Source organism: Grammomys surdaster, unplaced genomic scaffold, assembly GCF_004785775.1.
Source record: "Grammomys surdaster isolate TR1022 unplaced genomic scaffold, NIH_TR_1.0 137, whole genome shotgun sequence".
NCBI classification, from domain to species: Eukaryota; Metazoa; Chordata; class Mammalia; order Rodentia; family Muridae; genus Grammomys; species Grammomys surdaster.
This window is the reverse complement of record NW_021604595.1, coordinates 2,187,857-2,203,334: the sequence shown is the minus strand read 5'-3', so window position 1 is coordinate 2,203,334 and position 15,478 is coordinate 2,187,857.

Sequence of the window (15,478 nt, the reverse complement as noted above, 5' to 3'; positions counted from 1 at the left end):
TTATACTGGCATGGGCAGTGACACTCAACTTATCCATGAGTTCTAGAGATCCATATTCAGGTCTTTATTCTTGCCCGAGTGTGTTACCTATTGAGGCCTCTCCCTAGCAAAGAAGTATTTCATTTTAAGGGTCACCATATGATTAAAGGGGCCGGAAATTTAATGTTTTGACACATCCACCATGCATAAGTGAACAGCATGGTTCAAATCATGTGATACATCGTCAATGATTATTGGTCTTAAAAAAAAATGGATCAGTGTTGGAGAGATGGCTCCACAAATAAATACCTGTCAGGCAAGCATGAGGGCCAGAGTTTGCATGTCCAGAACCTGCAAAAAAGTTGGTTTGGCATGGCAAACCACCAGTAATCCCAACACTGGGAAGGCAGAAACAGGATTCCCAGGGCAAGCTGGCTAGCCAGACTTGATAGAATTGACAAGTTTCCCATTCTGAGAGAGACCTTGCCTCGCTAAATAAAGTGAAAAAAAAGATGAAGATGGTAGATATCAACTTTGGGCTTCCACATGCACCTGTAGTCACACTCATGTGAATACTTATATACCCGTGTACACACACATATACACACATGCAACAAAGTGGGTTGGGGGGGGGTAGGGAAGGAAACACTGACTAACACCTGCTTTGCACAGACAACCTCCATGTTCTCAGCTCTTAGCTCGTGAGAGGATTAAAGCCAGATCATCTGCATTTGCCCTCCGTACACAAACACTGCTTTCTACAAGCCTCAGATGACATTTTAGACAGCTGCTTATGGTGCACACACTGCTTAAAGACATCACAAAAGGCTGGACTGGAAGCTAATCTTGATCATTTATTTCAGCAGTAATTGGTGAGTGAAGGACGACTCTAGTGCATGCCTTCTGGTCCCTCCTCCTTCTCTTTATTATTTCTGGAGGGAGACCTAAGTTGGTTCAAATTTCCAATAGTCACTTAACATCTACAGAAAGACTTCAAGTGTCCATTACTATGCATAAAGATTCCTAATAAGCCACTGGTAGTGATATACCTAATGAAACCTTTCAAACAATAATTAGATATTTCTTTTTTAGTTTGTAAAATGTCTACGTGCATGGAGCACTTACAGGAGGTTTTGGGTTGGTTTGGCAAAGACTCCCTGTTCTGGAACTCACTCTCTAGACTAGGCTAGCCTGAAATGGATGGCAACCCACAGTGTACATGTGAGTAGCAAGGGTCTTATCACATGACAAGCAGTCAGTGAGGATTGGCCTAAAAAGAATGGAACAAAGCTAGCATGTCCACCTTTCTGCAGAGCTGAGAAGGTTTTATTTTTCCCCTAAAAGAAAGAATATCATACATGTGGAAAGATACAGTATGCAAAAAAATCTAATATTTTTAATATCTATCAATGTTAGACAGTAACTCACCCATATAAAATCAAATAATGGGTAGAAAGTACAGAAACTGTACATATCTGAACACACTGATAGAAATGCTAACATATGGACATAGGAAATATAAAAATGAATTTAAAGAATGGTATGCAAAATAGTGTAACATTGAAATAGCAATGTGTAATAGCATATCCCTGAGACATTTACATTTTTATAGCTTTACATATTTCTAATTAGGAAGAAAATATGTGTATATACTATAGACTCTAACTGAAAGTTTTCATTTCTAGAAACTTTTCCTTCTGATGAATACCGTGTTCCCATTACAAAGAGTTATGCAAGTGGAAAATGGGTAAACCATCATAGGATTATTTAGAGTCCTTTTTGGATACTTTTTAGTTTAGATGGATTAGATATTGTAGTATATGTGACCAAAATTTATTAGTAAGTGTTCTGAAGGAACTCTGACCAGCCCAAGCATGGCAAGCTTGGCACATGGCTCTGGCAGGCTTTGTCCTTCTCCCCAGTCCCTCTGCCTGGCTGAAAACCATTAGATTGCATTCCTAAAGCTAGCCACCAAGGTCTATTCCCTTATTTGGCCACTTCCTTCTCCTAAGGCCGACTAGCAAGGTCTTGCTATCAAAGTACTGATGTCCAACACTCAAAAGCCCCCTTTGGTTCACCTAATTAACATATCCAGTTAAAATTAACACTCCATCCTAACATGGGCTTGCCCCTTTTACCTTTACAAAAAGCCATTTGCCCATAGGCCAGACCTGTTTCCCCTCTACCCAGAGAGTCCTTTGTCCTCCCTGCTCCCTCTCCCTTGTTCCCTTCCCCTTTCTATTAATAAGTGACTAATTTTTATTTTTAGATTATGGATTTCTTTCTTCTTTTGTTTAATTCTAGTTTTTCTCAAAAGGCATACACCATTTAAATAGATACATGATATGCTTTAAAAAAAACAGTGGATCAATGACTATAATATAAATCACATAATAATGGCATGTAAGATTCATATATTGGTTTCGCAAAGACTTTAAAGAGAGGACTCATTGGAAGGCAAAAGACAGAAATTTCTCCTGCCTTCTCTGGAAGGATCTGCTAGTGTTGACATCTTGCAAAGCCACTTGACAATAGTGAGAACTCTTTAAACATCTTCACCATTTGGGGCAAAATAGCCAACTATCAAACAAAGCCTAAGAAAACAGAACTTCTACTACATAGAGTTGACTTCTGGGCATTAAAATTATGAAAACTTGGAAATTGGTATTCAATTATAGGGGAAATAGTATGGGGCTGATAGCTCACACGTGGGCAGTCCTGTTGGGTGGAGTTGTAGATGCCACATATCTGTCACCCCGAGCTGCTGGATGTGACTCTGGGGAGCAGAAGCACAGAAATTTGGTTGAGTTCCCTTCATGTGGCGCTAGGCAGACACTAAGCTGAGAAGCCGCTTGGGGCTCCGCCTGGGCGAGGAGAGATCTCAGCCTGAAGTTCCCACAGGGGCAGGGCTCCTGGTGTCTGTTCTGGGGCTCCCAGAGGCTGCCACGAGAGCCATGGTAGAACTGAGATCCGATGAGGGGGAGAGAAGGCCCCGACAGCACCCCATGGATCAGTAACCTCTTGGTTACTGCACTCGCTTGGCTGGGTTGGCTAGCTTGGTTGAGTTGCCAGACTTCTGGGGTGGAATGTAGAGAAGTCCTCAGTGGGAGATTAAGCGGCAGTGGTGGCTCATTAGTTAAAGGCCTTCTCCACATTTCCCCACGGCAGGGGCCCCAAAAACATGAGGAAGTCCATGGTTTTAAAGGGTTTATTGTCATGGTGGAAAGTGGATGAATCTGGCTGCACTACCCCACCACGTTTGTCAGGGTGGGCTTGACTTAAATAGGGAGGGAGGAGGGTCTGGGAAGGAATACTTAATTGGCTACGCCCTCTGGCCTTCAGGTATCTCATTAATATGGAAATCTCTTGAGGCTAGGCCTGTAGTCATGCCTCTACCTGTGGAGGGGCTGTAGGGGCATTGCCCTATGTGACTGAAAGGCGCGGATCAATGGAGGTCTTTGCTGAGTGTCAGGGGCCTGGCGTCTGGGAGCATGGTGAGATATATGCTGTCCCTCACAGACAAGGACACCTGTTGGGTATCGGGCTATCTCTAGCCAGTGCTCTACCAGAAACCAAGCCATCCTTTCACGGTCCCACAAAATAGCTGAACTATATTCATACTCACATCAGATTCATGGTGAAACCATTTAGGATCATGGTAAATTTTTAAAACAACAAGGCCTCTTACACGGGTTGTGTCTCAAATTGGGCCAGTCATTGGTTGATTGTGCCCTCAATTTCTGCTCATCTTATAGAGCAGGGAAAATTTGGGGTTGAAGGTTTTGTGCGTGGGCAGATGTCCCCTTCCCTCCACTTGAAGTCTGGAGGTGGTCACTTCAGTATCCATATCTCCCAGTGGTAGGAGTCTCAGCTAAGGTCACCCCATAAACTCCCCAGAACCTCCTCCATCCCTGGTCTCCAGCTACTCCTGTTTTGCTTTGGGGATTACAGTTAAGTGATTGGATGAGTCTCCGAAGAGACTTTGAACTTTGGACTTTTAACATTGTTGAGGCTGTTATAGACTATGTGGACTTTTTGAAGTTGTACTAATTTTATTTTTGCATTTTGCTATGTTTAGCTATGGTCCCCATAGATTCATATGTTTGGACAAGCCTATGGGGGCCAGGGAGTGGAATATGATGGTTCATATATGCTTGGCCCAGGGAGTAGCACTATTAGAAGGTGTGGCCTTGTTGGAGTAGGTGTGGCCCTGTGAGTGTGGGCTTTAAGACCTTCATCCTAGCTGCATGGCAGCCAGTCTTCCACTAGCAGCCTTCAGATGAAGATGTAGACCTCTCAGCTCCTCCTGCACCATGCCTGCCTGGATGCTGCCATGCTCCTACCTTGATGATAATGAGCTAAACCTCTGAACCTGTAAGCCAGCCCCAATTAAATGTTGTCCTTTATAAGAGTCATTGGTGTCTGTTCACGGCAGTAAAACTCTAACTAAGACAGGAGCTTAGCATAACTGTCTCCTCAGGGGCTTCATCCAGCAGCTGATGGAAACAGAAGCAGAGACCCACAGCCAAACATCAGGCAGTCTTCGGAGAGTCTAGTGGAAGACTGGGGAATAAAATCAAGTGAACTAGAGGGGTCAAAGACACTACAAGAAGACCTACAGAGTCCACTAACCTGGGTCTATGGGAGCTCATGGAGACTGAACCACCAACCATAGGGCACACAGGGGCTGGACCTAGGCCCCCTACAGATTTGTAGCTGATGTGCAGCTTGGTCATCAGGTGGGTCCACTAACAATTGGAGCAGAGCCTGTCTCTGACTCTGTTGCCTGCCGTTGGACTACCTGGTTGGGCCTCAGTGGGAGAGGATGTGCTTAGATGTACTGACACAGTCTGTCCGAGTGAAGGGGAAGGCATAATGGAGAAGGGATTTGTAAGGGTGGGATTAGGAGAAGAGGAATGGGGTGGGGTGTGCTACTGGGATGCAAAGTGAATTAATTAATTAGTTAATTAATTAAAATAAAACAAGTCCATCATGTGAAGTGGGAAGAAGATCTGAACCAGGGTTCAAAATTATATGCTCAGATAACAACAAACCTGCAAGAATATACATGAATGTGTAATATTCTTCAGGCTTTAGGAGAAATGAAAGGAACTTACACATTCATCTTTATGTATTTTTGAGGTTTTGTTTGCTTGCATTTTAAAAATAAGGGCTGGAGAGACGTCTCAGCAGATAAGGGTGCTTGATTCCAGACTATGCCATCTGACCATTCAGTCCCCAGGACCTACATGGGGGAAGGAGAGATTGGACTTCTGCACTTTGACTTCTGCCCTCAACATGCACACCATGGCAAATGCATGCCCACGTACACAGTAACAATAAATAAAAATCCTTACCATTTTAAAGTACTTTAAAATATTTTATTTTAATTAAAAATGTTTAGAAAATCTCAAACATCAATGTTTGCAAGCTCCAGGCACCCCTCAGTGCAGACGCCTTAGCAGGGCACACATTCCTGGGTTCTTGCTATTCAGTATTCAGTGATCCCGAGACAGGTGTGGCTGGTTGCATGACAGACTGTTTAGATAGAGCATCCTAATCCCTTGCTACCTCACCTAGTTCCAGAGGGCCAGAAAAACTCAATCAGAAAGGAAGAGATAGAAGCTTACCCCCAAGATGTACAGTCTTGTTCAGTGGACTCAAGGCACATCATATCCCTGGGCCAGGAACACAGTGAACACTTGAGGATACATTCATGCAGAGTCTCAGATTCTTTCCCTGACCCACTGAATTACTGTGGGGGCAAAGCCAAGCAAACTATGCTCTAGGTGCATACCAAAGCTTGGGAGTATATTTTAAATCAGCTCTGTTATATCTTATATCAATCCTGCTGATAAAACACACACACACACACACAAACCTACTGTGCAATGGAGGGGAATAATTCAAAGTATACAAACCTGGGTTTCACTGCAGCCATTGAGGCTGGAAGACCTAAAGGGAGCCAAGAATCTCTTGCAATAGTTAAGCTGTTGTGCCTGTTACCTGAATCGTAGCCTCCAATGGTTTTGAAAACCAAGATAAAATGTCGTTTATTGTGTTTGCAGAGCTATGGTTCTGAAAAGGAATTCGGAAGTGAACTGACTTCTATGCTTTTTAAAATGAGAAAAAGACAGAGCTGAATTGAAATCAGCTCTCCACCCACCAGTTTCATGCCACACACTATTGTCTACCAAGCCAAAAAAATAATAATGGCAATCTTTCAAATTTATTCTTTTAAAAAAGTCAATACTCTTTTTATTCCAAACAAATAGGAACATTTATTTCATTTAACAATATCTCCACTGTGTCTTCCAGGCATGCCATCAAACATATGTCTGCTTTGAATAGCCCTGGGAAATGATCTACCAGAAACAAAGCTAAAGAGATTTTTTTTTGTGTGAGTAGGAAGGAAATTGGGAGGCCAAATAATTGATAGTTGAGGAGAGCTAAAACACATAGAGATTATTAAATGGTGCTAATATCTCAAAGCTGAGAGCCCTCCAGGGCTTGTTTTTCCTGATGTGATTAGGGCTGGGAGAATTGTCCTCTCTAGGGAGCCTGTGACGCCTTCAGTTTTAGGTTCCCACTGAGATCCACTGAATAGGATTCTGCATTTAAACACATTTTCCATGTGTTCATAGGCATGCTGAAGTTTGAGAAACTTTGTTCTAGAACTTTCTTCTTTGTCTTGGTGATAGAAAGTAGCTTTAAAAAAAGAAGAATATAGTTTCCATAGAATTGTCCAAGTTCTTCCAAGGCTATCTAAATCCAAGGAGTATAATGAGGAATTTGATGTGACGGTACCACACTGTTTTCTTTAAATGTGAATTGCCCCCAGGAGGTCACATGCTGGAACAATTAGTCCCCTGATAACGACACTATTCTGAGCAGTTGTAGAACTTTAAAGAGGTGGAGACTTCATAGAGGAGGAGGGCCACTAGCGTCACACCTTGAGATTTGTAACCTCACATCAGTTCTTGTCCGGTCTCTGTTTCCTGTTCCTGTGAGAAAAGAGAAGGCAAAGCATCTCAACCTCTGACTCCCAGCACCATGTCTTCCGTACCATGATAAAAAGGACTTTCTCTAGACAGTACCTTCTCTAGACAGACTGTATCTTCTCTGGAAAAACTATGTTTCTCTAGACAGACTGTGTCTTCTCTAGAAAGACTATCTTCTCTAGACAGGCTGTATGTTCTCTAGACAGACTGTATTTTCTGGGAAGACTGTACCTTCTCTAGACAGACTGCATTTTCTCCAACATACTGTATTTTCTCTAGAAAGACTGTATCTTCTCTAGATAGACTGCATCTTCTCTAGACAGGCTGTAGATTCTCTAGACAGACTCTACCTTCTCTAGACAAGCTTACCTTCTCTAGATAGACTGTATCTTCTCTAGGAAGATTGTCTCTTCTCTAGACACACTGTATTTTCTCTAGAAAGACTATATCTTCTCTAGATAGACTACATCTTCTCTAGACAGGCTATAGCTTCTCTAGACAGACACTACCTTCTTTAGACAAGCTTACCTTCTCTAGATAGACTGTATCTCCTCTAAACAGACTGTATTTTCTCTAGACAGACTGTATCTTCTCTAGATAGACTGAATCTTCTCTAGACAGATTGTATTTTCTCTAGACAGATGTCTTCTCTAGACAGACTCTACCTTCCCTAGGCAGACTGTACCTTCTCTAGATACACTGTACCTTCTCTAGTCACACTACACCTTCTCTAGATTGAATCCTCTTTCTACTTTTCCCTCTCAGACTATAAATCCAAATAATTCCTTTCTCCTTTAAGTTGCTTCTTGACATGTCACAATATTTAAACCGTAGCTAATGCATACATGCAGGTCAAGAACATTTACAAACAACAAGGGAAGCTTACTTATTGAAACATATCTGAAAGGGGTGAAAAAAATCAGTCTGTTATCTGCAATAACAAATGAGTGTACCAATCCACACAGCTCCAAGGTAAGATGGGATCCAGGCATTATCAGCCAATGGCTCAATAGTGGTATCAGTCATTGAAAATCCTTTCTGATAGACCTTAGAGTAAGAGTCATACTAAAGAAAATGCCCTTTATATTTGCAAGGGAGCAGTAAACAAGGCTATATGAATTTGTGTTCATATTCAGAGTATTTATGAGAAAGAGATGGAGATAAAGAGACAGATTTGGAGAGATAAAGATGTCTCTTCCAAATAGGGGTTATAATAAAGAAAAAAGTAGCATTTATTTTCCAAGCCACAATGCTCTCAAGAATGAGAGGAGGAACTGTTAGCTGTCACACCAAGAAAACTGGTATCAAATGTGGCTGTCAAATAAACCCAAGATGTGTGGACACAATCACACTGCATCTGACTGGACTAAGCAGATTGTGTGCTTGCGCTGTGGACATTCTATAACAGCTTCCAAAAAACTATAATACTAGTCAGTTTAAACTGAGAGTCAGGTTGAACTTGAATTCCAGTCTACAACTAGAAGCAGAATGGATTATACCTTGAAAGAACAGGAAGGGATGCATGCCTATTTGAACAGAAAACAAAGTAGAAGGAAATCATACTGATTATGTAACTGACAGCGTCAATTAGAAGCTGCATTTTGACAGCCTCACTCTTTCCAGGGAGGTGTTGCTTAGTGATCACAGGGGCCAACATTAGCTTCCCTCATGCTGAAGTACCATGCTCATCACCGACACTGCTTGTTTCTGCTGCTTCTTTAAGCAGAATCTTCCGTTGTTAAAAATGGTGTCTCTTATTTGAAATGGTCATAGTCAATGATAGATGTGCTTCCTGCCTCCTCCTCATTTGCTAACAAAAAAGTAAACACCTGTTCTGTAGATATTTGATTTGAAACACTCCCTCCTAAGGAACATGGGAAGCTTAGAAGATGCAGAAAGCTAAGGAAACCTATAAAGCCCAGGAAGTTCATGAAACTTACCAAGATTTGTAAGATCCTTCTCAAAGGTTACAAAAGCAATGGTATCTAGGAAGAAGTTAGTCTTATTGTAAGTTGAGCAGGGAATACCAGAAATACAATTTTGATGAGAATGCCAACCAGGTGGATGAACCTTTTGGAGATGATACTTCCTGAGAATTGTTCGGGCTATAGTGAGTAATTCTGAGCCGGTTTGTGTAATCTTGTGTGTACAAATAACCAGTGAACTTCCTAGTTCCCTGAGCTAGACTTGGAATCAGTTTGGTTTTTGTTTTCTTTTTCTGTTGGTCTATCATCAGTTCCATGTCTAGAGGTGAATAGACATTTATTAAAATTATTGTTGTGAAAACTTTAAAAGAAGGACAAATGTAGTCCCAAGAGCGATGCTGAAGAATTTCTAAGGGAGAGGCATAAATCTCAGCTTCACTCACCTCATACACCAAACCAACTTCATGTTAGTGCCATTTGCTTGAGACGTTACCCAATGATTAAGTCTCATAGTCTTGGCATGATCATATCTTTGTGCTTTGTTTTTACCATTTTAGCATCATATCGTAAGCATTTTGATTGCAGTGGCATGCCTACAAGGAATGCCCCAGAGTAAGAAGCCAAAACAGTGAAATCTCAGGAATCTGGACAGCTCACAATAGTCTGTTCAGATCCATACATCTTAAATGTGTCTAGTATTAGAAAAATGGCTTCTTTCTCTTCAAGCCAAGTTTTTTATATTGACAGTCCAGAGTGAATTATAATGTGCTCAGACTTCTAAAAGTATGGTGCCAGTTTTCAAAGAGAAGATACACACAGCAATAAGCAAATGGACTTTTGGAGGAAGACAAAATTCTCTTTGTTCTTCATTGTTGTTAAAGATCTCATGACTCTTCTCCCATTCCTGTTGCCTGAGATTCCTTACATCCTTAGCATTAATGAAAATTACTAATGGAAGCTAAGGTTTAGACATACCCCACAACTCACTATCCACGATATCAAAGTCACAACTTCTCCTCCTGATATGGCAAGACATTAGCCATAACCACAGAACCAGAAGTGCAAGATCTACAAATTTGTCGGCATGACTAACTAAGGAACAGCTAATCTGCTGTAGACAAGTCACTTCTAACACCTCCACTCACTTTAAAAAGAGTGTCTGTGTATAACAACCCATCAGCAAGTAAAGGTCAAACAAGTCTTCCTCTCTTCCCTTTGAACAGCATGGCAGTTGCTGCTGCGGGTAGGGTTTCTTAACTCCCAGTCCCCATTCATCCTTCCCTGCTTGGCACACAGTTTTGTTTTTGTTTTTGTTTTTGTTTTGTTTTGTGTCATATGCACAGTAAAATTTCCTCACTAGATCTGATTGTATCTGGGCAGTAGAAGTGCTGGACATCTTCAGCTACAATGACATGCGGCTCTGTATGTAAATAGAAGATGCTGGGTCAGTCTTTGTTGATGAGATGCTCTGGGCTTTGATGGGAATTCTTTTGCCAGGTGAGAGAGCATCCTCGGCTGCCATCTTTCACCTGATATTCCATTATGAGAGTAGCTAAGGTGCAGATGAATGAGGGCCTCCTGCTTCCTTGGATTCCAAGGTCTGAGCAGAAGCCCAGCAGTCTGGCTATAATAAACACCTACTGGATTCCGAGGTAAATTGTAAAATGAATCCCATGTACTGTGGAGAGCATGACATTCACCAGATTCTTTTCAAGTGTGTCCTCTACCAATTCTCTCCAATATGTCTCATGAAAGGGTATATTTAATAAATGGTGTCCCAGATTCCAGAGGCAATGTGGTAAAGCCGAAGAGTATGCTGGGCCCTCAAGAGTATATCAAGCAGCCTGCTCCCTGCTACCAGTGTGGAAACTTTGGGGCACCTGACTCCAGGCGTCATAAAGCATCCTGTGTGGGTTTCACCAGGAGCTGTGTTGTTGTTTCCTGTCTTCCTGGTCTGGACCGACTGCTGCTTGAGAAGGGAGGAAGGGCCTGCAGGCAACAGCTACTCCTAGAGCTGATGACTAGAATGACTATGGCTGTCACCCTACAGGGCAAGCTAGTAATGGGCACAAAACAACTTGGAAGTAAAAGTTCTACTTTCAGAAACACAGTTCCAAGGAATATGAAGAAGCACTTTTAAAATCTTTTAAATGGTTGATGAAAGTAGATGAAATGTAGAATTTTTAAAAACAATTAATTTTGGAAAGGTATGCAGGGAAGTCAGAGGACAACTTTGTGGAGTCAGTTCCTCCGTCTGCCTTTATATGGGCTTCAGGGATCGAACTCAGGTCACCAGGTTTGTACAGCAAGCCCCTTCACCTGGTAGACCAACTTGCTGGTCTCCAATTTTTTTAAAATGAATTATACTTAAGGGTGCAATGGGCTGCCCTTAGACTTGCCGTTGAAAAGACTGACTGGCCTTGAACTCTCAACCCTCATGCCGTCATCTCTTAAATGCTAGGAATATCGGGGTTACAGGCCTGTGCCACCACACTAACTAATAGAGAGCCTTTTAATGTGTGAAATCCCTGGAACTTCAGTGGGGCAAGGGCTGGACCCTTCTCAAACATAAGTAGTACATTCTTGATAAAAGCAGGGTAAAAGTGAGGGGTAAAAGTGAGAGGTTGGGGTGGGGGGTACCTTAAAAATGGTTAGAGTTTGTTATAAGCAAGGACCTATGGAGAACAGCTCCTGGGGGAAATGAAGAAACATAGTCCTTCCTGGGCTTTTTACAGAGGGATAGATTTTTCTCCTGTAAACCTTCAGAAACATATGCCACCTAACAGCTGAAAGAAAACACACAGAAGTTATAGGTTAAAAAGATGAATCTGGTAGACATTTAACAGTAAGCCAGCTAACCCAAGAACCTGAGGCAGGAGGATCACAAGTTCAAGAAATGCCTGGACTATAAAACAAGTCACAGACAGCCTGGGTAAATTAGAGACTGCTCACCTCCTAATGACAAACAAAAGGAGGGCTGGAGAAATAGAGCAGGTGTCTGATGCAGGAGACCGGGGATGTCCTGGTTAGACTTTTACTAAGGTGACACAAGCCAGGGTTATCTAGGAAGTGGAAACTTCAACTGAGAAAACATCCCCATTAGATTGTGCCATAGGCAAATCTATGGGGTTTGATTAATAATTGATTTCTGAGTATTCAGCCCACTATGGGTAGTACTATGCCCGGGCACATGGTCCTAGGTCAATGGTTCTCAATCTATGGGTTGTGCTCTTCTTGGGGGTCAAATTACCCTTTTACAGATTCACTTAAAACCACTGGAAACCACAGATGTTTACAATTCATAACAGTAGCAAAACTACAGTTATGAAGGCGCAATGGAAGTAATTTTATGGTTGGGGGGGGTCATCGCAACATGAGGAAGGGTCACAGAATTAGGAAGGTTGAGAACCACTGTCCTAGGTAGTATAAGGAAGCAGGCTGAGCAAGCCCTGGGGAGCAAGCCAATAAGCAGCATCCTCCACAGCCTCTGCATTAGTACCTGCCTTGAGTTCCTTCCCTGATTTCCCTCTGTCATGGAATGCGGTCTGAGAGCTGTAAGCTGAAATGAACCTTTCCTCCCCGAGCAACTTTTGATCATGATCTTTATCAGAGTAATAAAAAGCTAACTGAGACAGATTCGTAGGGTCAGTGTTCATTTGTGGCCACTGGGCAAATAAGGACTGTGCCTTTAATTATGTGCATATACATTTCCATCAACTGCTGTCAGTAACACTTCTACAGACATCTGAAAGTAACGATAAAGGAGTCAGAAATAAATCACCTTCAGAGTGTTTAAGTTCTCATAAGAATGAAGCCCAGGACCTGTAACATCAGAACAGCCTGATTCTACTTTAAAATTAGTGTCTTCCCCTTTCACAGGGCTCTCTTAAGTAGTAAGAGACCATTGCTTTCAGTGTTTCTGATGACTATGCTCAAGTTCTGTTTGCAGGAAGTATGATCCAGAAAGCACGATGACTGTAAAGTACTGTTCCTGAATACATAAAGACCTGGTCACAGACTGAGGCTGAGGCCTGGTGGCAGAGCATTTGCCTAGAACACACAAGGGTCCTAGGTTGAGTCCTGAGTACTAACCAAAATAATAAAATAAAATTACAAAATTAAAAAAAAAACGAGAGACCTAGTTGCCAAGCCAAGGATCTTATGTAATTAAACAAATAAAACATGTAAATCAAAAGTATAAGACAAATCTCTACCAAGATAAAAATAGAATTATAGATATCAATTTATGCCTTGTGGAACAAAGATCAAAATAATCACTTTCAATTAACAAAAAAACTGGAATAGATTTCTATTAGACACAATGTGTAGGAATCTATCAACTGCACTTCATGGGAGAAAGTCAGACTAACTGGCTGTATTATTAGGATTTTGTTTTCCATTCTCAAAGATGTAGGCTCAATTCATAGGACTCAACAAACCTCACACAGAGACCACATAATTACTCTTGATCAACTTCACTTTCAGCTGTGGGGTGTTGTCTCCTGTCCCCAGACCCAATGTGTCCTCAGTGCTTTTCCCAAACTGCGAATGTAACCTATTCATCAAATTCCTTGTCTCTCCTTCTCGACTAACAGAAGAATTCACAAAGCAGTCGCTGGTCTCACAGTCCTGGTGACAGCAGGCACCATCTCTCAATTTCTTCTCTTCCTCAGAAATGTTAGGTTCTCCCCTGGAATAGGCAACTGCCGCTGCCCTCAGGCTAAATCTGGAGCATACCCCGATTCTTGGAAATGTGTATCTTAAAACAAAATATACCACGTTCTTGTCTTGAAAGTCCAATGGACAATTCCACAGGGCAAAATATCTTCACACTGTTTTCCAGTGGGCTTCTGGGATTTATCTCATCTTGTGACACTGGTCCTCAACACCCACTGCCTACACCACTACCCTCTCCATTTCCTCTTGGCCCGGCTCTTAGGAAGCACTCCTCCTTTGTCTATGACTTTGACAACTTACCTTTATGAATAGACTCAACTGGCTTATTCTCAAGACAAACCCCTGTGGCAGCATAAGCTGAAACTCCAGACATGATTCCCATCGGCTGCCGAGGCTACACCTTCATTTATCCACAGAAACATTGGGTGCTTCCTAGGCTTAGCTGATGTGAACCCTGTGATGAATACAGGCATGGAAATGTTGCTATGGCATCCTCTCCATTCTTCACATATACTTCACATATACTATATATGAAGAACAGCCATGTATTATAGAGCCCAGAACAGGACTGCTGACTCCTGCTGACTCTGTGTGATTGTTTTGTTTAGAAACTTCTGCAACATTCTCCATAGCAGCGAACCCATTTTACCTTCCACCAGAAAGACTGAGAGTCCCAGTGACTACACAGAGCTGTCATTGCTCATTGGCTTCCATCTTCTTCTTTGCCTCTTCTTCTTTTATTTCAGTCAACATTCTAGTGGGTGTAAATGTCTCCTAGCTCTGCTCTGTACTTCTAATGGTTATTTATTGGTCTTGGATGTCTTTCCATGTGCTTGTTACTAAAGGCTTAATCTCTTTGATCTAATCATGTTCTAAGTTGAGTTGCTGATTTTGGCCTGCTTTGGAGTACTGAAGTTTTAATAGATTGTGCCTATTAATCTCTTACCAAACATATGATTTAGATATATTGTCTCCTGTTCTATAGGCTGCCCTTTTACTAAGAAAACCCAAATATAGTGCCATGTAACTTTTTTTTTCTCTACAGTTTCTTCTGGGACATGCAAAACACGCACACACACGTATATAAAAATAAAGTTATCAACCAGGCATGGTGGCATGCCCCTTTATTCCAGTCCCTGGGAAGCAGAGGCAGGAGGAACTCTGTGAGTTTGAGAGGCCAGCCTGATCTACACAATGAGTTCCAAGGCAAGGCTACACGGAGAGAGACCCTGTCTCAAAAAACAAACAAACAAAAACAAAAAAAAATTAAAAATTTAACTAATCAATCTGGTTAAGATGTTGCCATATAAACAATTCTCTGAGTCCTAAAATGGCCTTACTAGATCCAAAAGAGTTAATAGGTCACATTGCCCACTGTTCTGTATTGTATAGTGTCCCTTTATTACTTCCTCTTTATTCCTTTGTCTTCTTTTAATTCACCCTCTAACTTTAACAACATTTTTTCTAAATCCCCCCCACCTCCCCCACTCTTCAGTTTTCCCCGCCTGCTGCATTATCTTTTGTTTTTTTCCTGATTTGCCTTCTTAGCACCAGACATGACATTTGTTTACAAACATCACTAAAAGGAGTGTGTGGGATCCAGGTTCTGTTCTGTTCTCCGCTGTGATCAGCTGGTGAATTCTCCTTTTTTACGGTGAGAGTGTTATAGTGGTCTGCAACAGTGTAGCTTGGCTCAGGACCTCCTAAATCCACAAGACAAAATTTATACTGCTTGTTTCTCAGCAAGGAAAGTAACAAATGGCAGGTGTTGCGTTCAGAAGCTTTGAGAGCCACACTTGCCAGCAATATGCCAGCTGCGCATGGGCAGATCATGTGCAGAGTTGCCAGAGTCCTACAGAAGGACATCTCCATCAAGGCCCACAAACCATGTGCTAA